Genomic DNA, 24,535 nt, shown 5'->3' on the forward strand with positions numbered 1-24,535 from the left:
AGTAAGATTGTCTTCCATAAACACGGTTAGTTTCCCCTAATATCAACAAGAACAACGAAATGGCACATTCCTTTTAATTATATTGTCAGATGAGTATTTTAGTCTTTGGTTATTGCTGCTTTTATCTGATATTAATGTCTTTGCTATTTTATTTTACTGTGTAAGTTGCTTTGAGGCACTTGAGTGCAAAAATGTGACTAATATCATCATCATCATCATCATTATTAAGCCACACACCCTGACACTAGTATAAAACACAGGCGGTCCCATGCTATCAGTTTGGAAGTGATACAGGATCAGTTACTGAAAAGCTGGAGAGCTTCTTATATTTGCAACAGTGTATTAGTTTGTAAATAAAGAAGGAAGAGGAATAATTAAATAGGGACAGGGTGGCCTAACAAGGACCTGGGAACTCCCCAGATCTTCAGCAAGAATAGGATAGGGAACCTGGCTGGACTCCAGCTCACATTAGCTCCAGCCAGCATGGTCGATGGTCAGGTGTAATGGAAGCTGAAGTCCAGCAACATACAGAGGGCTGAGAGGGTTCATGTCCCGACCTACAGAATGTTGAGTTCAGCTAAGCTACAGAAACTTGGGTAAAAACATGGACAATGGTCTTCTTGAGTGCCTCTTATATCCTCCAGGAGGGAAAACTTGGTGGATGCACATTGTGGTGTTAAAGACTTAATCTCCCATGCCATTCATGAGAATGTTTCAGCAAGCAAGCAAGGAAAAATAATACTTCCCACTCTCTAGAACTGTACTGCACAACCATACTATATAGGTACTTAATAAAGGTTTTGAAGTGACAACACACCCCTCTATTTTAATGCTAAATAACACAGCAGGGGGAGATTTCAGGAAGGGGTTGTTTTTTTTTAAGCCATCCCCTTTCCTTCCCTATCCTGAAATCCCCCATGAGCTCCAAAACACCCTGCAAACTTCCAAATCCAGGTTGGTTGGAGCCCTGAATAGGAGCACTCATGTTAGGTACGGGGGACAGCCTGCAATGTTTTGATGCAGTAGGGCAACAGCTTGACAGGTGGAAAATCAGCAGTTGAAGCCTTGCTTGCTACATCACTATAGGGCAAATGTTTCTTATTTTGCCTGGTACACAGCTGTTAGCATACTTACAAAACACCAGTCAAGAGCATAAGTCTGTCATACAGTGTCTGAAATACCTTCAGGGTATTAGCATACATCCAGGGGAAGGTAATCATGTATAGGGTTGATTATTTTTTATGCATATCAAAACAAGCGGCTAGTCTTTGAATTTCTCACTACTCTGAATTTTGTAATGCAGTTCTCCAAAACTGTGTACGAAATGCATATATGGGTGAAAATAGCATACAAAAATGTGTTTACTAGGTTACCGTCTTTCATTGCCCTTTTGCAGATCACAATGGCTCTGAATAATCGATTAGCGAAATCACGCTAATAGTACAGAAGACAGGCAGGTGATAGTGATAGTGTGCGTTTTTGCTGTTCAGACCTGCTTCCTCCAACCTCGTGCTACTCAGATATTTTAGAAGGTAGCTCCCACATCACTGACCATTAGCCATGCTGGCTGGGACTGATGGTGATGAAGGCCGAAAGAGCTGGAGGGCACCGGGTTGTGGAAGACTGTTGAAGCTTTAAGAGGGTAAAATATTAACAGTTGAAGGAACAGGATGCTGGCCTTGATGCAGGCTACATTTTGTCCTCTTGCTTTTGATCTATGGCTGCAGTTTATGCAATTGTGGTGAGGCCATGCTGAAGCGGAACATGAAATTAAAAAGTGCTGAAACACCAATCAATCAGAAAACAGCAGCAAATAAAAGCCCTCGACCCTCTTGCAGTCACCTTACATCAGCCTCTCTGTTGTAATTCAAAGCTCCACATCAATTCGTTCCTCCAAGAAAAAAATATAGCATCTCAAAAACATAAGGAGGGCAGCTGAGTTATTGGAAAATCATTAGCTCATGATTTGTTTGTTTAACACACTCAGTTTCAGGCTTGGCTGCCTCTGGTTGGTGTTGTAGTGGCTCCAATCAATGGCATGCAAATGTGGTCCCATCTTACATGGACACACATATATTTTGAAAACATCGCATCCACTGGGGGGGACTAATGGCATAGAAGGAGAAAGACCAGAAGCCAGAGTGGTATCAAAGGGCACATTTACAAAGGAAATGCTCCACACAGACTTAAGCATCCAGGAATTTTCCATTACTACAAATGTGAAGTGCTAAAACTACTCCCTTGAGCCACATAGTCAGAAGAAATAAACCAAACCTGTAGGCTTTTGTTCTCCTGGGTTCCTCCGTGCTTTTGAAAAGGGCATTTGAAGATTCCTTGTGGAGTTAGACCTCAATGACTAATGAATTTTAAGATCCCATTCCTTTAAATTGTGGATTGCCTCAACTCCCAAGATCTTTCCATATCTAGGTCTAGGTTGCTTTGTAAGTATTTTCTGCTTGCAATGGTCAGAAACATCACTTTATTTATTTTTTAAGTCCACACTGAAACTGTAAGAAAACTGGCATTGTTCTGGCATCCAACAGCAATTGCACATGGATGTCACTCTCGGGTGAGGATGGGATGCTCCTGTTGGGCCATTTGTCTCTTAGCTCTCTTGTGTTCTCTCATGCTCCCCATGCTACTTAACATCTGCCTAAAACCTCTGGGGATATCACAAAGGGTTTGGTGCTATCCATATGCTGATAGCACCCAAATCTCAAGCTCAAGTCAAAGAGGTGTTTATGGATTGTTTTCCAGTGTTGGGTAAGAATGAACCCCTTTTTCTAGAAATACAGTGCTGTTTACACAAGGAAAGGGGGAAATCAACTTCCATATGAATTCTGGGAAATGTGGTTTGTTAAGGGTTCTGGGAATGATAGCTCTCAGAGGGATCTCCTAACTCTCAGCACCTTAACCAACTACAGTTGCCAAGTATCTTAATGGGAACCCATGCCTGCGAAAGAGGACCTTTAATGTATGGTGTGGATCTGACTTGGCTACAATATGCTATTTTCTAATCAGTCTGTCAGAGGCCTGACCCCCTACTTGAGCAAAACAACTTTATGCTGGGCTCACTCAATAAAACAAGGGTCTCAGATTTCTGAACCATAGCCGTAAAAGCCCTCCTCAGGTAAGAATGGCTCTTTACAAAGTGAACAAAATAAGGTCTGGAGTTCTTCAAGCTTTGCTATCTTAATAATATAACAAAAATATATCAGTAACTCACAGTGTTAATTTTAAAAAAGAAGATCAAGTCAGTTTTTATAAAAAGTTCATTCCTCTCTAATCAAATATCCCCAGAGAGTCTCCTCTGTTCCTCCATACCAGACAGGCAGGCACTGACTCTCAGTTCAAATAGAAATCCTTATGTTATGCTTTCTCAGCTCTAGGTATGGGAGATAAATTCAGTTCAGTTCACATTCAAAGACAAGCCTACCTCACTCGCACTTTCTGAAGCAGTATGGAAACCAAAATGCAGCCATTCTTTGGAAAAAAAATTGCAGTGCAGTTCTCTAGCCCAGGAAGGTATACAAAAAAGAGCCCACTTCTCTATATCAACCTCTGGGCTATCTTATTACATCATACATAAACATCACCATTTCGCCATTGTATAATAAAATCAGTATAGTAAAAAGACAGGCTGTACCTACATACAAAATATAGTGCAAAAATAACCTTCCTATCTTTATTTGGGTATTGGACTCAAGGAATAATATAGAATTGCCAATCATGTTCAGTTTTCAGACTTTAAATAATTCCTCTAACTCGAACCTATTGCATAGCAACTTATTTCTCTGTGAACTGAATATTTACAAGTATCATAGTTATGCATGGCTAGACTGGTGACTGGGGGCGGCCGCCAAGACCACATAACACTGGTCTTGAAAGACCTACATTGGCACCCAGTACGTTTCCAAGCACAATTCAAAGTGTTGGTGTTGACCTTTAAAGCCCTAAATGGCCTCAGCCCAGTATACCTGAAGGAGCGTCTCCACCCCCATCGTTCTGCCCGGACGCTAAGGTCCAGCGCCGAGGGCCTTCTGGCGGTTCCCTCATTGCGAGAAGCAAAGCTACAGGGAACCAGGCAGAGGGCCTTCTTGGTAGTGGCGCCTGCCCTGTGGAACGCCCTCCCATCAGATGTCAAAGAGATAAACAACTACCTGACATTCAGAAGACATCTTAAGGCAGCCCTGTTCAGGGAAGTTTTTAATGTATGACATATTAGTGTATTTTTGGTCTTTGTGGAAGCCGCCCAGAGTGGCTGGGGAAACCCAGCCAGATGGGTGGGGTACAAATAATAAATTATTATTATTATTATTATTATTATTATTATTATTATTATTATCATCACTCAGAAGTAAGCCCTAATGGGTGCAATAGTCTTGTAGTCAAGCACCACTCTTGCTTCAGCACATGATGAAGATTTTCTGTGATCTCCTGAAGTCCGTAGTCAGCCAAGGAGTTGAAGTGCAACATTTCAGACTTACCAGTTTCACACCATTAATCCCTGGCTAGATCCTTTTTAACTCTCTTATCCACAGGGACTGCCAATCAGCTCCAGCATCAACTCTGAGAAAAGAGCAGGCAGGAGGAAGGATAAGAGAGATTTCTTATATGCGTTGTTTCTTCCTTTCAAGCAGGCAGATCCAACCAAAAGCATAAGTTGCTGCTCATCATTCACCATGTCACAAAGCACTCACATCTAGGCACAATTCTAGAAAGTTAGTAAATAAATAAATAAATAAATAAGTCAGTCAGTCAGTCAGTCAGTCAGTCCCATTTGTTTCTCTGCCAGAACACATCTCATGAAGTCACCTTTTATTCTTCTCATACCCCACACCCCACAAACAGATTTTCTCTAAATGTTGTCCACCTTTTATGCGGCATGTATGTATGAATATGTGTGTGTGTTCTCATAGCAAAAATATTTCTGTATTGTCTTTTTTCTAGTTCTCTTACTCATTTATTGACTTTTAAAACTTTAGTGGGCCTTAAAATATTTCCTCATGGAATTCCGAGGTATGCCTCCTATGTGTGAAACACCAACCTACAGCTTCACAGAGCTGCCACAATACCATCCAAAATCCACACAAGGAGAAACAAAATCAATAGCTCATTGGAGAAGCCGAGGCGATGGAGGCAGCAGACTTTAATGTTGGTCCGGCTCATAACGACTCCCTCATGATGGAAATCAATTGATTCTGTAAATGAATACACTTGTGTAGAATTGAAGAGCTGAGCAGCTTAATTATTCAAGGGCTTGAACTGATCTGATGGCCTCCAGCAAAGAATTTTACAAAGCGACCCAAAGCACATCCTTGCTCAGCGGTTTTTTCTCCTAAAAGATGCTGTGCCCAGCTGGCCCCTTTCTTTCTGTAAAGTCCATTTCACATTCTGTTAGTACGGAGTTGAAACCCATCACATATTTGACAAGACATATTTCATTGACTTTCTGAAACCTTCAGGTTCAAGAACTAGGCAAGAAGGGGGGAATCTTGTTTTAATAACTTGTTGCAAGTTGGATAACAAATTTTTAAACCTACCACAATCCCAAGATTTGACTTTACTTAGAGGATTATCAACCACATTATATATAGATATATACACTACACAGAGAACTATTTGATTTTTTTAAAAAAAATGTAAGAAGCTGTGCAGTTTACAATATTAGGCAAGAAAAGAATTTCCAGGTCACCTATTCTCATTTAGACATTTTTCCTATACAAGGTTTTCTTTTTCTTTCTTTTTAATTTTTTTTAAAAAATTTCTTTTCTGCAACAAATAATCATCATCATTACTAAACATTCATTTTCCAATTTCCCCCCTCCCTGTTGACTTCTCTCAACCTCCATTTCTGGTTTGTTACATCAAATGATACCATCTACTGTTTGTATATAATACTATGTTTTCCCATTGTTATATTTCTCTACACAATGATTTCTAAGGGTACACTGATATTTGAATGTATATATGGATATTTTATGGGTAAATCTTGGACACAACTATATATCACTGCAAAAATATAGAAAAATATTATGACTTTTCTAACTGATTTAAATCACTGGTCCATCAAATATAGTATTATCTACACTCACAGTCAGCACCTATCCATGTTATTTTGTACTCATAGTACTTGAAATAATTTTAACTAGAGATAATAGGGTTTGAACATGAGTTCTTACAAAGCTACTCTACCTTATTTTTTTGTTTTGACTCTCCCTGTTCTATATTTTCTAAACTGGACATATAACAATTTGCCCTAGATCAGTCCCAAAGTACATTGGGCAGGTTCACAACATAAACATAAATATTATGCAGCCCTAAGAAGGGGGGAAGTGGAAGTCTGAATTCAGTGGAGAAACCATAGCACAGCTCAGTGGTAGAAGACATGCTTTGCCCACAGAAGGTCACAGGTTCATTTGCTGGCAACTCTTGTTTTAAAACAATTCAGATAGCAAGTGACTAAAGATCTCTACCTTGGTCCTTAGGAGCTGCTGCACTCAGAAAAACAGGTCAGATGGACAAATAGTCTTAGGGAAATTCCTGCCTTGTTGTGAAACTAATGGTATGGGCATGCAGACAGCAGACCCCATCTACACTGTACATTTAAAACAGTATCATAGCATTTTAGAGAGGCATGGCTTCCTTCCCAAAAATCCTTGGAACTGTAGTTTGTTAAGAGTGTTAAGAATTGCCAGGGGACCCCTATTCCCACATAGAGCTACAATTCACAGAGTTCCCCAAGGGGAAGGGTTCATTGTTAGACACCACTCCGAGAATGGTAGCTCTGTGAGGGGTAAAGGGGTTTCCTAATGCTGTTCAGCACCCTTAACCAGCTACACTTTCCAGGATACTTTGGGTGAAGCCATGACTGTTTAAAGCGGCATGATACTTCTTTAAACATATAGTGCAGATGGGGTAAATGCAGTAAGTGCAATCAGACATGCCCAAGGAGGGTGAACATTTCTATAACTATCTGTGCGTATTAGAGAGGTGCCCAAGGTTTCGAAGCCACTTGTCCCACAGAATAACAAAGACAGAGCAAGTGCCAAGTTTTGTTTTGATTCTTTTAAAGAAAACCCACCAAGAAGAACAATAAATGCCAATTTACAGAGAGTAGATGATTCTATCCATTGTACGTCTAAAAAAACAAGACCTGTTCGGGTGCAATGAAGCTTCAAGGTCAGAAAGATCTTTCTTAATGTTATAGCGTGTGGGCTTACAGACTTTATAGAAATGACTTATTAGAGATTAGTGGAAGATTGCTGTAAAGTCACTGAGTATTGCTCAGACATCTCTGCTTTCTCAGTAGAGGTTCTGATGTCTCTTCCAGTGCAAGACCTAACATTGTAGGTTTTATAAGACACCGCAGACCTGAATGAGAAATTATTACAAAGCTGAAATATCTGCTACAGAAAGATTGTTGTGTATGGGGGGGGGGGAAGAATCATGTTCGCTTTCCCCCTTGTGAACATGGAACAACCCGTTCATTCCAACAATAATAACCTTTAGTTTACACTCAAGACATGTTGTGATTCGTAAAACTCACAGGCAAGTGACTGCAAACCTAAATTGCTTCCTGGGAGGAAGATAAAGCAAAAGAAGAAATATACTTTTGTTAATGAACACTGCTTGATAGAGGAAACTGATAACTTTGATTTCTTTTTTTTAAAAAAAGAGAGAAAATGTTTAAGAATGGTGTTGCTCCCCCCTACTTATTGACAGGTAGCCCCCCCTACCAGACCATCAAATATTTTAAAATTTTTCCTAGCTCCAAAGAATTTCAGTAAAGGATGTTCTCCCACTTACAGCCTGTGCCTGTCAAAATGGGGTACACCCACTGCTTACATAATGTTACAGGCCACCACAATTCCTGCTGAACTGTGCAAAGGATTCCAGGGGTCTTGGCCCTTAACCAGGGTCTGCATTCCTGTGGACAATTGAAGACAGGGTGGAGACTGCCATAGCTTTAAGAAAGTGTGTTCTCCTTCATGAAGAGCACGTGTTGTGGTGGGGGCCACCAGGACACTCCAAAGTTGTGGGGCGGGCTAATTGACCGTTGGCCACTGATGCAATTGGGCTTCCCTTCTTGTTGGGAAGAAGTTAATGTTGCCATTTGTTGATTGACAGCCAGAAATGCTAAAACTCCTTGCATGAGGCTAGGGCTTCCTCTTTTCGCCCGTGCATCGGATTGCCCGTCCCCCCCTCCCTAGAATTAGGGTTGTTCGCTTTGACCTTGCTATGCCTGTCATGGGGTCGTCTGCTCTTGGGGCAGGGGCCTGGTAGGAATTTTGTCCACCTGGCTGATTGGCTGGGGCCATTTGGTTTTTGCCTACTGCATAGCAAATCGTCACAACTTGTAAGGTTGCGGTTAGGCACTGGTTTATGGTTTGGTTGGTTGAGGGGCATGGATGGGCTGTGCCTGCCCCTCTAATGCTGCTGCTGCAAGGGATTCCGTTAAAGGTTCTTTTGCATACACTAGCCCAGGAATTCCTACACAGCTTGTATTTTCCCTTTTCCAAACTAATCAAAATCCTACTATTTATTAATTTCTAGGGTTTAGTGGGGTCGCCCCTAAAACCCATAAAAATCATAACACTTTGCTGTCATCAATGTTGCTCACCTAAGTTACATATAAGCAATTGGATTTAAGGTAATGACCCTTCAGGAAATTGCCATTTCTCCTTTTTAAAAACAAGTTCATTTTGACTGAGAAGTTTTGATTCAGCTGGTATAAGAATACAGAAAAGAGTAATTATATTCAGAAATTGGGAAGGGGGGTGAGGTTAGATGGAAGGCTCCATTTTGATTTTAAAAAAGAAACACCACCTGAAAATAATCTGCTAATGAAATGCAAGCAGTGGTATGACAGCCTTTGAAATAATAAAAGAGAATGTCTAAAAATATAAGTTTGGATAGAAATTTTTAGAAGTGATACTCCTCCATGAAATCATCTCCTTTCAAGAGTTAGGAAAGTTACACTAATAAAAGGGGCTAGTTCTTTAGAAGACAAGCATGTGCAATTTTCTATCTACCTCAATGCATTTTAATATGTATCTTGGAAGCAATTAGCATAGCACTGATAATTTGCAAAGAACAAAGGACTTGGTAATAATAAGTCAAGGGGAGGGGAACCCAAAAAACTATACATAGCTCCCATTATTTCTTTCCGGAGAGAAATGCACTGACAAGACAGCACTGTGAGTTGTCCATCAAAGCATCTGTCAACAGACTTTTTAGAATCCCAACCTCCTCCCACTCCCCGCTCAAATGTAGAAAACCTCTGGAAATATTTTGATGATTAAAGGCTTAGGCAGGTTTGGAGATTCCTTTGACCATGTGTGCTCCTTTCATCCTTGCCTTCCAGTTTGAAATCAAACAAGGACACTCTGGCAACCTAATTCAATTTTATATCTCTTTATTTTTTTCTTTCTCTCCTTTAGATTCCGGAAGAAACACAGATTCCGATTCCGGAAGAAACAAGTTACAAATTTGTTTGTATCTCCACCCACCCAACCCCCGCACCTGTCCAATGTCCATGTCTTGAAGTATTACATGGAATTTCATGCACCACTAATGCAACATTCCCCAGTTTGATGCTTTCCATATATCACTGGACTCCAGCTGCCATCACTTCTGACCATTGAGCATAGTGTCTGAGGCTGATGGGAACTGGATTCCAGAAACATCTGGAGGGCACCAAGTTGGGGAATGATGTGTTAGTGGCTTATGAAGTTCCTTGGGGAAATGACAGAATCCTTCTAACCAGATTCTTGAGTCTAGGACCATATTTCCTATCAGCCCCCTCCCACTGACACTTGATAGGGACCTGAGGTTGCCCTTCCTAAGAAATAATATGAAAAAAAGACACTGGAGAAGTGAGACAAGCAAAGACTGAGAAGACTGCAGCATGGAAGCATGTCTGTGCTAGGTGTTGTGAAGCATGTGTGGAGATTCTTCAGAGTTGAAGAAGCAGGTTGAAACCTAAGGATGTAAAGGATTGACTATGATGGAAAAGAAGGCCATAAGCAGTGACAGTACCTGGGCAGTTTTACTGCAGAAGTGGCATCCAGGGTTACAAACCCTGGAGTAATATGTTCCAACTGGCCAGTCCCAGCTGGCAACCTGGCAGTGGTTTTTTGAATCAGTTGAATCCCATGCAGAATGTGTTACAGCAGTCAAAACTTGAGTTTACTCGAGCATAAATGACTATGTCTATTTCTAGGTCTCAGTCCCAGTTTCCCATTGAAGAAACTGTGAATAAAATTACTGGGCTCCATTACAAAGCAGTCAGGATCACAGGAAGAATGTGTGAAATACTTGAACAATACAAATCAAAATGCACATACATGCTAAGGATGACCATGATCGTGTCCAACTGTTGGCACATGATCCTTTAGATCAAGGTCCTTGTGTTGGCAAGAGGTGAAGACTCATCACTGACTGCACACTTGCCCTGGGAACAAACCCTGCAAATATGCCAATATAGGAATTAACAGCGGCACTTCTGCATAACAAAGCTGTACCCTTGGTATGGGTATGTTTTTTTCTAGCCCAGGCAACAAGAGATTGTGGTCACCTTTCAGAAGTGAGAAGTCAGTCGCCCCTCTGGTCTATTTGTTGGCTTGGGTGCCAGTGCCAACGTTGCTATGATGCTCTGCTAGTAAGACTGTCTGTTGTTGTCTTCTATGGAATATATCTACCAGGTTGTATAAGCAGCTGCCTGCTGTAAACACAGATGGCGGATCAGAAAGAACACTTCATATGACGACTCAGCAAAAAGTGAATGCATGGCAAGAGATAGCTTAGCTGAATAAATTATATTTTCGTTGTGCCATTTTGTAAACAGTCCACCGATATTTTACTGAGTTTTAATTGTTTTCATTATTTAGATGCTACCTAGCAAATGTAGCTCTATCCCCTTTTATCCCACATTCTAAATGATGCAATTATACAGTTTTCTATTGGGGTTTTGCTTTATATTTTATTCATAGCTAATGTATATCTATAAATATGTGGAAGGAGGAAAAATATCCATTTGCCTCGGCATTAATGACATCTGTTTGCAAAAGATACTTCCACAAGTGGGAGTAGATCCTGTCTCTGCTCTAAGTGAGCAGACTCTAATGGTTGCCTGTAAAAACACATTTCTTTTACTCTTGCAATAGTAAAGACAGGCAAAGTTGGCTATGGCAAGAAGCTGGTTAGATTGAATGTGAGTCCGTTAAAACACACAACAATGTTTTTGTATTGATGTCCATTTGTTTAATATAAAATTGAATCAGAAAAAGTGCCATCAGGATACAAAACTATATAAATGGATTCATAGTTGGAAATGGGATAGAAGTCTTTTAGTTTGATTTTCCCCTCCTAAACCACTAATGAGGGAGCTTACAAGGCAGAAAATGCATGTACAGCTAATTAAGAAGCTGGCAGTCAGAAGTGCTTGACAATGGGATTTGTTACATGTTAACCAATCTAATTAAAAGCAAAGAAAGGACCAATCTCATTATTCAAAATAACCATCACATCCAGAGGGAGCAGGGGGAACCAACCACATTATTTTATGACATGAAGGTAAAAAGGTTATAATTTCTGAATATATACAAATTAGACATCATTTAAATTCCTTTGCTAGAAATAAATGATAAGAAGAAGTTCTCAGTGCCTATAAAATAGTGGCGTATAAGAAATCTAAAAATACTTTTATGAAAAGTCCAACTGGACCAGTTAGAAAGACAAATAAAAGAGGCCAACAAATTATTGGCAGGATGTGGAAACATATATGGGGAAATGATTCAAAAGATGTGTGAACTTTCTGAATATCCCTTTCCCCATGGGGCCCTAGTAATATTGTGATTTGAAAACATGGAGGGGAACATTCCTCCTCCTCTTTTACGACCTCCTCCTCCTCTTCTGTTTTCCTTTTAACTTTCATGTAGTTTACTTTTCAAGATAAAGGAGAGGGTTAGCAAAGCATTTTATCCCAAGAGAGCTAACAGGTACAGTATTCCCTCAAGAGGGAAGGAATTAGTGGGCTATACCTACAAACTAGTCTTATGAGTTACCTCTCACTTAACAGTGCTTAGGAAGTAAATTGGTCTGGGGCATGGGGGACAACCCCTCATCATACATATACAATTTTTTGTGTTCTTCCCAAACCTCTAATTTGCTTTCTACTCCTTCTGGTTCTGCGCACATGGCTTGACTGTGTTCAGAGACAGCATAGATAGATGAGTGGAGATTCACATGTTCTTACACAAAGACCCATAACTCCCACCTTGCTTCAACCATTGAATCTCCTTCACCACAAGGGTAGTCATAGGACTCAGCTATAAAGCTGCAAATAAATCGTGTTTAGTGTGTTTTAAGTGCAATATAGGGACGCGGGTGGCGCTGTGGGTTAAACCACAGAGCCTAGGACTTGCCGATCGGAAGGTCAGTGGTTCGAATCCCCACGACGGGGTGAGCTCCCGTTGCTCAGGCCCTGCTCCTGCCAACCTAGCAGTTCGAAAGCACGTCAAAGTGCAAGTAGATAAATAGGTACCGCTCCAGCAGGAAGGTAAACGGCTTTTCCGTGCGCTGCTCTGGTTCGCCAGAAGCAGCTTAGTCATGCTCGCCACATGACCCGGAAGCTGTACGCCGGCTCCCTCAGCCAATAAAGCGAGATGAGCACCACAACCCCAGTCGGCCACGACTGGACCTAATGGTCAGGGGTCCCTTTACCTTTACCTTTTAAGTGCAATATACAATGTGACACTAGATGGTGATGGTGAGCCTTATGGAAAATTCAATGTATTTTTAAAAAACGCTTAAAAGAAAAAGCAGTGTGCACATTCCGCCATAGATGGGTTCCTCCAGTAAAGGGAAAAGAGAGTTTTCACCCTGTTTCCAGAATGGTTTATTCCTGTAATGCTTCACGGCCTAAAGTCCTATTCCTTTAAACTCAGACATCTAAAACACGATTTCTTTTGATACTGATCAAAATATAGCCCCATTACTTAAAACCTTTGATTATTTCATGAATAATGCAGACACTTTATCAGAGATGGTTTGTTCAACACATACACATCATTTTTGTGCGAAGTGTTCTAAATGTCCTAAGTTCGGAAACTTGAAAATGGAGATATAAAAGATCCACAAACAGTAGGATCAGGAAATGCATGTAGACATTCATTGTAACACGGCATCTAGAAATAAGTCACATTCACCTTTTGCCCTAACCTGCTCTTATAGCAGCTCTATAAACTGCTTTCTAACTCCATAGGAGGAATTTGGGATTGTATCTTTTAAAAGATTTTAACCTTTCCCCAGCAATAAACATTGGAGAGTTGTATTTCAGTGGAGTCACAGAAGTGCCTCCTGTTCTTGCAACTCTAAACATCTGATCACTTAGCCAGAATAATTCACTGACAGTCGCTCTGTTTTTCAGGAGAGGATTTTGGCCTGAATATAATACTGAAGATGATAAGATAGATGAGTGCATAAATATTTGCATGCCGACGGGAAATTTGAGAAAATATGGGGAAAGTTTAATCAGAACTGGGGTGTTGCTTTCCTTTCAGAATTCAAAATAGCTTCTGTTGCTCAGCAGCTACCTTATCCTGGAAAACATCTCTTTTCTCTCTCTCTGCTTTCTGTTCTCCCTCCACATTCCTTCTAGTTCATGCTGATTTGGCAAGCTTTACATTACATCAATGTTTCTGATTGTCCTTATTTATCCTATTCTCCGTTACGAAGGGACATAAAAATGGCCTTGCTAAGTGGACCATCTAGATCTTTTTGTTTCCTATGACTTCTCCCAAACACAAAGTCATGATCAGTCCATTTTACACGGAAGCAGACTATTGGTCCAGCTAGCTCAGGGGCGGGGGTCCTCAGGCCCAAAGATTGAATGCAACCCTTGGGCCCATTTGCCAGGCCCTCAGAATTCTTCCCTGGCCATATCCCTCGCCGGATCTCCTTAGCCCCCACCCAACCCATTTTTTGCTTGACTGGATGACATCCTTGAATAATGCCTCTTGCTCATCTGGATGGGGGGGTATAAAGAGGGGTGTCTGAGTGGATGTAGAAACTAGCCTACTGTATAAAGGTAAAAAATATACTAGTTGTTCCACCCACTTTTTCATCTGTCCCTGCCTGCCATTGGTATGTGGCCCTCATAAGGTTGCCCAGAGTAGAATGTGGCCCTCACATTGAAAAGAAACATTGTCTACTTTGACCCAAAATGTCAAGCATCAGGTATCCTTTTAACAGAAGGCACTGAACCTGGAGTGTTCTGCCCTTTGCTCTATATAGGGTTGCCATATGTCTGGGTTTTCCTGGAGACATCTGGAAATTGGGCTGAAAAATGGCGTTTGGGTGGATATTTGCTAAATATGTCCAGGAAAACCCAGACATATGGCAAGTAGGGCAATTTTTTTTAAGTGCTTTTAAAAATACCCCCAAAGCCCAAAAACTTAAGATACTTCCCCCAAAAAGCTGAACAGATTTGACGGGGGGGGATTCACTTTTGGGAATATGGCAACCCTACTCTACCATATAACTTCACCCCCTCCCCTTCAGATGCCTCCCCTTCAAATGAATTCAGTGATATGCTATTGCAATTGTCCGATCAGCATAAGCATTTCAGCTTTTCAGATAGAATGACCTGCCCATCTCCTCCTGCATTGTTCTGTGGGTTCTTCCGGTCCCCCTGGGCCAATTTTTGGGTATGTGGGAAGAAGGGGGGGCAGAACTCTGTTGTACATGCAGAAGTCCTTAAGTGGGCTTCTGCTGAGGGGCTCCCTAGGTGAGGCCCACCCATTGCTTTTAACATCTGCATCTCTTTCTAGAGCTACCGTAAGTCTGTGTTCAAAACTCAGAAGTGTTCTGAGCTAAGAACACTTTGCTGGCATAGACAGAAGCGGGTATGGAAAAAACTGTTGGGAAAGAGGTTGTTCACTGCACAGAATGCATATCCATCACAAAGAAGCAGCAGTTCTATCTATATTTTAAACAATCCTATTAAAAGTGTCTAGTTGCACCTTTAAGATGAACAGGAATGACTTTGGCTTTCATGGGTGATTACTTATTTCCTCAGATAAAGTAAGTTTCATATACAAAAACTTTATCCTCTGCCAATAAAATCATTTCAGTTACCCTTAGGTGTGCAGCTTGACTCTTTTACGAGTATATGCTAGACAACAGAAAATAAAATGTGAATAGGTGATTTCTTACTCTTACTTCTGCCACATATCCTCCCATTTGTTTTTGAATTATTATTGTGGTCTTCAACTTGCTTTATTTTATGTTGCGAGCTGCCCTGAAAACTTTTGTTACAGGATGGGCTATAGCTGTAAATAAATACATATTATTGAATATTTTAACAAAAAGATCACATGGGCACTGGAAAACCCCTTGCGTTTCCATTTAAGCATTGATTCAGTGCTGGCCTGTTTACAACTCAGAATGAAAAGAGAAGCAACTCAGCCTTCAGCAAATGCAAAGTATAGTTTTCCCCTTGATCCCTTTTGGATTATTGTGCTCAACTGACCTACTTGTTTTCTTCTCATCTACTAATTTATCAGTCTGCTGTACTACCCCTGACAGTTAAGTCCAGTCGTGAATGACTCTGGGGTTGCGGTGCTCATCTTGCTTTACTGGCTGAGGGAGCCGATGTTTGTCCGCAGACAGGGTCATGTGGCCAGCATGAATAAGCCGCTTCTGGTGAAACCAGAGCAGTGCATGGAAACGCCATTTACCTTCCCACCGGAGTGGTACCTATTTATCTACTTGCACTTTGACGTGCTTTCAAACTGCTAGGTTGGCAGGAGCAGGGACTGAGCAATGGGAGCTCACCCCGTCGCGGGAATTCAAATTGCTGACCTTCCAATCGGCAAGCCCTAGGGTCAGTGGTTTAGACCACAGCGCCACCCACGTTTAATTATTCCTGATACTTTGATATTTAGTTTCAGTCATTAGGGTTGCAATCCCAATAACATTTAGAGGAAATCAGTTGAGATTTCCTGCTGAGTAGATATGCACAGGACAGGCTGGTATCCTGACATGTATAAGGGGGGAATGGCCATGGCACCCATTCTGCCTCGTCTTCCATTGGCCATGGGAGGCAAAGTCCCATTGCACAAGCAGAAGCCCTGCTAGTAGGCTGGCTGAAATCTATGGGACAATATACAGAAATCCCTGGTATCTTTGAGGAGGTTTGAAAGTAATTCCTGAAGCACTATGAATTCTTAGATTATAAGAAAATGTGCCCAATCTTTCTCATATATTCCCATTAACTGATTTTCATTAATAATAATTAAAAAATAGAGTGAAAAATAAATTTGTTAATGTGTGACCCACCTGATTTCTCCAAAGTGGGGATAGTTCTTTACTTCAAGAAAAACAAGGGGATGCTCCACACAAAATCACCATCATCTGCTGCTATGAGTAATTGTTAGGCAGTGATTTGTTCTTATGGGTTTTCAAAGGATTGCATTATTTTTATCACTCTTTATCCATTTTTGTCTGCTTGCCTTGTCGCATATCACCCTGTGGCTTGTGCAACTGTGGTAAATAAACCATTTAAATAAATAAATAAATAAATCTGAACATGGTAGCACTGCAGTACCACCATGAGGGAATCTGTTTTTTTTTATTATTATTTTTTAAAAAATATTTCTTTCTTTTTGAACTCTCTGTAACATAGAGATGGTACTGGGTTTGTGTTGAGTTATTACACTGTCAGAAACGTAATTTGGAGTCACTTCTATTCACTATGCAAATAGCGCCATTGTGCAATTAGAAAAATAGATGTAGTTAACCAGAGCACAAATGCGCATAATCAAGTCACTCTGCCACAATGCTGGGGTCCATTAACAGGATTAATCAATTAAGAAACATTTATTTTAAGTGTAGCTTGCTTAATTGCTAGGAGACTAAATGCATAAAGCCAAATTTGATTTTGGAAAATCTAGTGGCTCACTTAGTCACAGCACATCTTATGCTTGTTGTCCATAATCCAGTAACAACTGGTTTAGACTATGCCTTATAAGAGGGATTGCCCTTTTTCCTGCTTGTGCAGGGCTACCAAGTTATTTTGGGAGGGGTATTTTTATTTTCTTTTAACAAATCATTTTTATTGTTTTCATTAAAATCATAAACAAATATCTGAAAGAACATGGTACCATGAAGCATGAATTTGGGGTGCATCAAGCATATTCTAAATTGTACTAAGGGTCGTCCTGAGGCAAACATGGGAGAATCTCCCACCTTGTTTATCCCTATCCAGATATGTTAAAAAGGTAAACCAGGTGGCACCAAAATGACCAGCCTGTGCCACTCCCTGCAGAACTCTGTGTTGTTGTGTCAACTTTTCTGCCTTATTTTATCAAGCAAGCGGGGGGTTTGGTAGAGGAGAGTTGAACCTTCTGGAGCCAGGTTAGGGGCAAAGCAGCAAGGAGGTCAGTGCAGTGCAAACACACTGGCAGAGACAAGCCAGTGCTCCTGAGGATGCATTAATATTGAATATTGAGGCTCATCTACACTTCCACTTCTCCCATGCCTAGAAAGCACAGGTTTGGGTAATTTTCTTCTCACCTTGCTCTTTTCCCAGGGAAAACTTACTATTTAGTGCTAAATTGGAGCAAACATCAATCTAGAGCATGGGTAGGCAAACTAAGGCCCGGGGGCCAGATCTGGCCCAATCGCCTTCTAAATCCGGCCCATGGGCAGTCCAGGAATCAGCGTGTTTTTACATGAGTAGAATGTGTCCTTTTATTTAAAATGCATCTCTGGGTTATTTGTGGGGCATAGGAATTTGTTCATTTTTTATTTTTTTTCAAAATATAGTCCAGCCCCCCACAAGGTCTGAGGGACAGTGGACCGGCCCCCTGCTGAAAAAGTTTGCTGACCCCTGATCTAGAGAAAACCTGAACTGCTCTTTGCTCCGATTGAGCACTAAAGAGTAGTTTTCCCTGTGAGGAGGCAGAAGGACAAGAGGAATTGTGGATAAGCCCTAACTCTCCACCACCTTGTCCCTCCCCATCTCCCTCCTGGTAAGCAACAGCGGCAACAAATAAAATTAAAAACCAGCATATCAACTATGGATAGAAATGAAAAGCATTCAAGGTTCTTTTAAACAGCAGTACTGACAGGGCCATACTGAGGAGGAAATTCCAGAGATACGGATCCATCACCAAAAAGGTTCTGCCTCTGGTACCCAGTCAATCTATGAACCACGATGGCTGACCCAACTGCAAGACCCCTGAAGCTGATTTTTGAAACCTAGGCAAGTTCATACAGTCCTTCAGATAACTTGGCTCCAAAGCAATTACAGCTTTGAAGTTTAAAACTAGCATCTTAAATGTTTTGCTTGTAGCTCACTTAAACAAGAAAAAAAAACCCACCTTAGCTATTTTCTGGATCATGTAGGAGGCCAAGAACTAGAACTTTAGCCAGCTGTGCAGTTTTCATATCATTCCAAATGGGGGGGAAATTAAATTAAATTAGCTGTCAAAATTGCCTGTAGGTATTTTTACTTTTGGCGACAGTAACCACGAGCAGCATGTAGCAAAAAATTTCAGTCCCACTGGCATTTATATTTTAAATCCCGCCTGCCAATGTTTGGTTATAAAAGAATAATTAGTCTCAAACTATGGAATGGTCATAATCAGGAGCCAGTGGGCATCATGTCAACATCCTCCTAGTTTATCCTTCACAGTAGCACCTATGGCATTCACTCAGACAGCTGCTGAAAGAGATCTGAAGAGCCTCTTGAACATCAGGATGGAAGTGTTGCTAGACACAGGCTTCTGCCTCTCTTTGCATTCCAAAATAAATGCACAAAGCTCAGCTCCGTTGAGTCTAATGTGCACCTTTCACTTCAGGTGGTTTGCTTTTGTGTGTGCAATTGTGTAGTTATAAGTAAGGGAGGAAAAGGGAAGTGGTGGGCGGAAAGGGGGAAAGTACCAGCTAAAGACCTGCAGCCATTTAAGGATGTAGTTACAGGTGGGGTTTATTGCATCAGTTTTACTGATTATAATGGTAGTGCTTCTGTTCCAGTTTCTAACATCCTTTCCACACTGTAGTACCTGTAATTTTTTTTACCACTATACCGCCATGTTGTAGTAAATGAAATTCACACCATAGTCACAGCCAGGGCCGCCATATAGGGAGGGCCAAGGGGCCTCCTCCCCCAATTTTCAAGGAGGGTGGCAGGCCCCCTCGATATTCCATGGCAACATGCACACGCCACACAATGTGCTCACGTTACATATGCATAATGGGAGTTGTAGTCTAACACCTAGACTCTAGAGCGGGCATCCCCAACCTGCAGCTCTCCAGATGTTTTGGCCTACAACTCCCATGATCCCTAGCTAACAGGACCAGTGGTCAGGGATGATGGGAATTGTAGGCCAAAACATCTGGAGGGCCGAAGGTTGGAGATGCCTGCTCTTGAGGACCACAATAGGCATGGTTCCTATCTCATGTCCTCCTTTAATTTGTTTTTCTAGCTTGATTCTAACTACATCCCCCAATTCCTTGATTCGTTTTAGGTTACAGGCAGCTCTGTGGTTAAGTGGATCAAAATATTAGATCCCAAGTCCATTACAAATCCTAGGAACAAATAAGAGCAAAATCTGTGCAGGTTGCACAGTTGTTTAGGAGGCATTAAAGTACCTCAATATGAATTCGGCTGGGTGATTTCTGTGACAGCTGGTGATCACCTCCCTGACGAAAGTCATGCCTAAGTGACATTTTGGTCCACCAAATTGATTCAAAATGATTCAAAGTGGCGACCCAAAGAGCAACACTGATGAAAACCACTGCCCCCATCCTAGGAACCCTCGTGCCAAGTTTGGCAACAATATCTTAAGAGGCAACCAAACTGCTAAGAATAGATGGCCAGCTGGACAAACTGCTTTCCAAAATATATAGTAGATCAGATTCTAGCTGTTGCTTAAGTTGAATCTGTGAATTCACCCCAATAATATTAATGGGGTGCGAAAAGAAGATGCGAAGAAACAGAGTCATCTCACTTGGAGTGGGCAGTTTCTAACAAAGGCCACTGAAGTGTGCTGAAGAGTGAATTTCAAACCATCAAAACGCTTAATGGAAAGTTGTTGCTACAGTATCAGAAATGTTCTGTGTAATTGTACAGCAAGCTGGCAAACAACTGATGGACAGGGGAGTGGATTTTACTCTGTTTGCCATCATGGATTTTCCTTTGCTGTGTGCTAAACATGCATTAAACAAAATCAGTTCCTGGGTCGTCTGTGTGCTGATATCTGGAGGGAGGAAGCTTGGCAAATGTCAGACTGGCTGTCAGAATTTTTGAATGAGGGTTGAAAATGCTACAGTATTAGACTCAGGCTCTGGTTTTTGATTGATGATTTATACTTTTCAGCATTTTTTTAATCCACACATACAGATGCACACAAATAAGGCGCAAATGAGGTTTCAGACCATGTGCGGTTATTCCACAGGAGTATATAGTATAGCTGTTTACCAGACTCACCAAAGGCCCAGACCAAAAAAGACTGATTCAGGGGAATCTGGGCATTGCTTCAGTCAGGTTGAAACAACCCCAGAATGCTATATGGGTTGGATTAGTTTACCCAGAATTATCAGGGAACGGGACATCAGGCAGGAAGGAGAGGCAGGCATCTGCTAGGAGACCACAAAATGGCCAAAACAGACCCACTTGACTGACTATGTCTTCAGTATTGCTGTCCTAAAGGCATGCATCCAGTCTGCATATTGGAATTTGTTGTTTAGATCTGTGCACAAATATAAAATCTTTTTTTTAAGTGAGGGGGGGGGAGATAATGACCTTTGCTTCAAGATAGAAGCAGTGTCCGGAACATATTCTGTTGTAGAAAATTAGACCCGAAATGGACAACATGAAATTATAACAAGCGCTTGACCTTCCCCGGACCTTTAATGCATTTTCATGAGATGATGTAATTCATTATTTCCACCGATGTGTGCAGAGCGACGGGCCAAGTCGCTTTGTATGCATTTATTCAATACTGCGTAATCTGTGTTTAATAGAGTGCTGGAGCGTGTCAGAATGAACAATTAAACCTGATTGTTGTATAAGACAACTTGCCATTACAGCCAGCATCATTTGTGTGTGCTTTTCTTTTTTCAATAAAGGAGAGGGTGTCAAAGGGTTGCAATATACACTGCATATTATTAGCATGGTGCTCTTTCCCAGTTGCGATGGGGGAAAACCCTCAGTTGCTTAGCATCTTGAGACCTGCTCTCTTGTGAAATGGATGCTTGAACAGAGTCAGGTGCAATAAAGCCACTGATTGGACGGATGCAAAGACAAAATGATCTCCTAAGGAAATTGTAGAACAATGAAAAAGCACTTATTTACTGAACTGTTGTTCTTTTTCCTGGCTCCTTCCTAAAAGCAATATTTTAAGTGAAGTTAGTTTTTTATAAACCTCCAGGGCAAGAAGGAAATACAGTATGAAAATATGTCACAAAGAGGCAAAATACATGTCTGTAGCTCCTGAGGATGAAGGAAAGGGAAAGATTTGGTTGTTTAAAAATCAGTGCAGTGAGCAGTTTGACACTGAAGACTACAGTGAGATTAATGACATATGTTCTAATTTGCTTATCCTAATTGCATATACAGCAGTATCAGCTGCTTGTGAAGAGCATGAACCTGGAATCAACAGCTTCTGACAAATCATGAAATTGGTTTGGGAATTATGTTGTGTGGAAAAAGTATGTTTTGCTTCTGAGTCACGGGATTGTATTGTTGTGTTTTCAGAGATATTACTATCAGCATCAACACTATAACATGGCTTCTCATGTGTTCCTTTATTGAGAAAGAGTCCTGATATGTGGAAGATCTCCTTTTGCTGGTGAATCAACATAATAAGTTCCTGACCCATCCCAGCCCTATAATTATATGGCTCAGTAATATACATGGCTCAGACTTAGGTAAGTTAGTGATAAAAATGCTTTAGTGCGTTTCATAGTTTGGCAGTAAAGGAATATGTGGAGGGAAGACTCTTAAGTAGGACAATGATGAGGCCTTGGGAATATTTATGGGATCTATTAGCTCATGCAGAATGGCATGACATGAACAAAACCTTGATGTTGTCTAGCAGCAGCATCACTCATTTGTAAGGAGTGTAACATAATATACAATTAGGAAAGAAATGCCTGCTAGATCTAAGAACTGAGGAACTAATGAGGATTGCATATTGCTCCCACTGGGTTATTTTCAGAGTGTATTAGGTTTGCTGCTCTGAGCAGGTGTTTTGTTAAATTCAAGGCATTGAGGAAAAATATGCAGCTCTGCAAATGGCTCTAAAAGGCTCACTTCCACCTGCTGCATATGTGGGTGTGTTGTTAAATTAAGAAAAGTAAGTTGGCATCTTGCCAATAATGTGGTATAGCCCCTCTCACTTGAGGGGGGCTCTGTGTGGTCTTCTGACTGGTGAGCTTGGCATTGATACCAGCAGAGGTCCTAGAACAGATTTTTAAAAATTAACATATTTTTTATTCAAGATTTCTTGGTTTACAGAAGTATGTGCAATGTCTCTTTTTTCAAATTACATTTTCTATAGATCCGTTTCATTTGTTGAGACATTAATGTTACATTAGGAAGAAAGGGGGAAAGAGGTGGAGGGGGAAATGGTGAGTGGGGTTGGGTGGCGATGTTTCTATTTTACTTAATGTACGTGTGGGGTTTTCTGCCAGCGTCGCTTGTGCGGGTTCTCTTTACTATTCACTTGTGTATCTTTGGTGGTGAGAGAGGTTGGGGTTGGCCTAGGGTTTGGTTGTTCGTTTGTGATTGGCTGCGGTGAACTTTGTTTTCATGTGTGAGTGGAGTGGAGTTTGAATCAGGTTAGCCAGATTTATTCATATGCTGTTGGTGGATTCTTGCCGTTGTCTTGTTGGGCTGTGTATGTGATAAAATGGAGCCATACCGGGGTGAAGGTGTCTTCTTCCATTTGTCCCCATGTCACTTTCAGCTTATTGGTTATTTTTTCTAATAAGGCTGTTTCCCAAACTATTTGATACCACCGGTCCATGCTTACTCCTGACAGGTCTCTCCAGTGTCTAGCTATGATGTTTCTGGCTGCTGAGAGTAGGTGGGTTATGAGCTCTTTGTGATGTGAGTGGGCATTATTGTCTTGGAAGATGTTTAGTAGGGCTAGTTCTGGGGTATCCAGAACAGATAATTAAGCAGATGGTCTGTGAGCACTTAGAAAAGGATGCTATGATTACTAAGATCCAGCGTGGGTTTCTTCAAAAACAAATCATGCCAGAAGAATCTCATTTCTTACATGTTGTGGAATGTGATGAGAGAGTGTCAGAACATGCAGACTGGGACATCCATAATGTTGTTTTGCTTTCCTAACCAGAAGTTCTAGACACTACTCTCAATTGCTCTTCTTTCCTAGATCAATTATAGAGTGACACCACAAGGCCTCACACAAACATTTTCTCAGCACAATCTTTTTGACATTAATACTATAGGGAATGACAGAATGGAGATTGATCACCAAGAGAAAAACTCTAATCTTTACAAATATATCTCCCTGCATAAGCAATCGTCTAGTTTGTCACAGAATGTTTATTAGAGTGGCACCTGCCAATGAGAGATCAATGCTATTAAAAGCAACAAGACATGTAACCTTGCTTTTGTTTCTTAAGTTACTTTCGCGTGTCAGAAAGTTAGCCCTGGATAAGAATAATTTAGAAATATATGAGTCTAGTTTAAGAAGTATTCCCCTCTCCAACTTTAATCCCCGTATTCATTTCTGTGCATTCTAGCACCAGATCATCTATAAGATATTGAATACTTTACACTACACATTTGATATGTGGCATTTGATATTTTAACCAGAACTATTTATTAGGTATTCAATATTAGTTTATATAGTAGTAGTTTTGAATTTGAGCATGTATATAATATTCAGTAACCTCCTTACCCTCTCTTCTGCCTGTACTCACCCCACACCACACACCACACCTAAATCCATTCCAAGGGTTCACTAAACCTTCCAAAGGAAAGGAGAGAAGGGAGAGCAGAAAAGGGGGAATTTGAATTCTGCAGCTAAAAGTTGTAGCACTTTCATAACTGTTAGATACCTTCCACTGTCAGGGATATTACTGGTGGAAAACAAAGGATGAAACTCAGAGATTAAGCTAAATGATGCTTTTATTTCTGGGCAAATGCTCTTCAGTGAACACTGGACACAAAAGTCTTTGATCTAAAACTGAAGACCTCACTGCCATTTGGACAGTATAGCACCTAATTAGGGATGCTTGAAGAATTTGATCTTTGTGAATTCCTATACTAACTGCCGTGATTTGTACCTCCAGACTAATTGCAGATCAAAACTTATTTATCCACTAGCTTTTTTACTTCTCAAATGTTCCAGCCAAGGCTTTTTATGAATAATAATTTTTAAAATGGTGCGCTTTAAAAATGCATATTTTAAGTGGCAATATCTTTAGAAGTGCATATTTTGTTGAAAAAGAATGTATTCAAAAAATCATATTTTGAGAAAAAGACGTT

This window comes from Podarcis raffonei, chromosome 1 (assembly GCF_027172205.1).
Source record: "Podarcis raffonei isolate rPodRaf1 chromosome 1, rPodRaf1.pri, whole genome shotgun sequence".
In the NCBI taxonomy this organism is placed as follows: domain Eukaryota; kingdom Metazoa; phylum Chordata; class Lepidosauria; order Squamata; family Lacertidae; genus Podarcis; species Podarcis raffonei.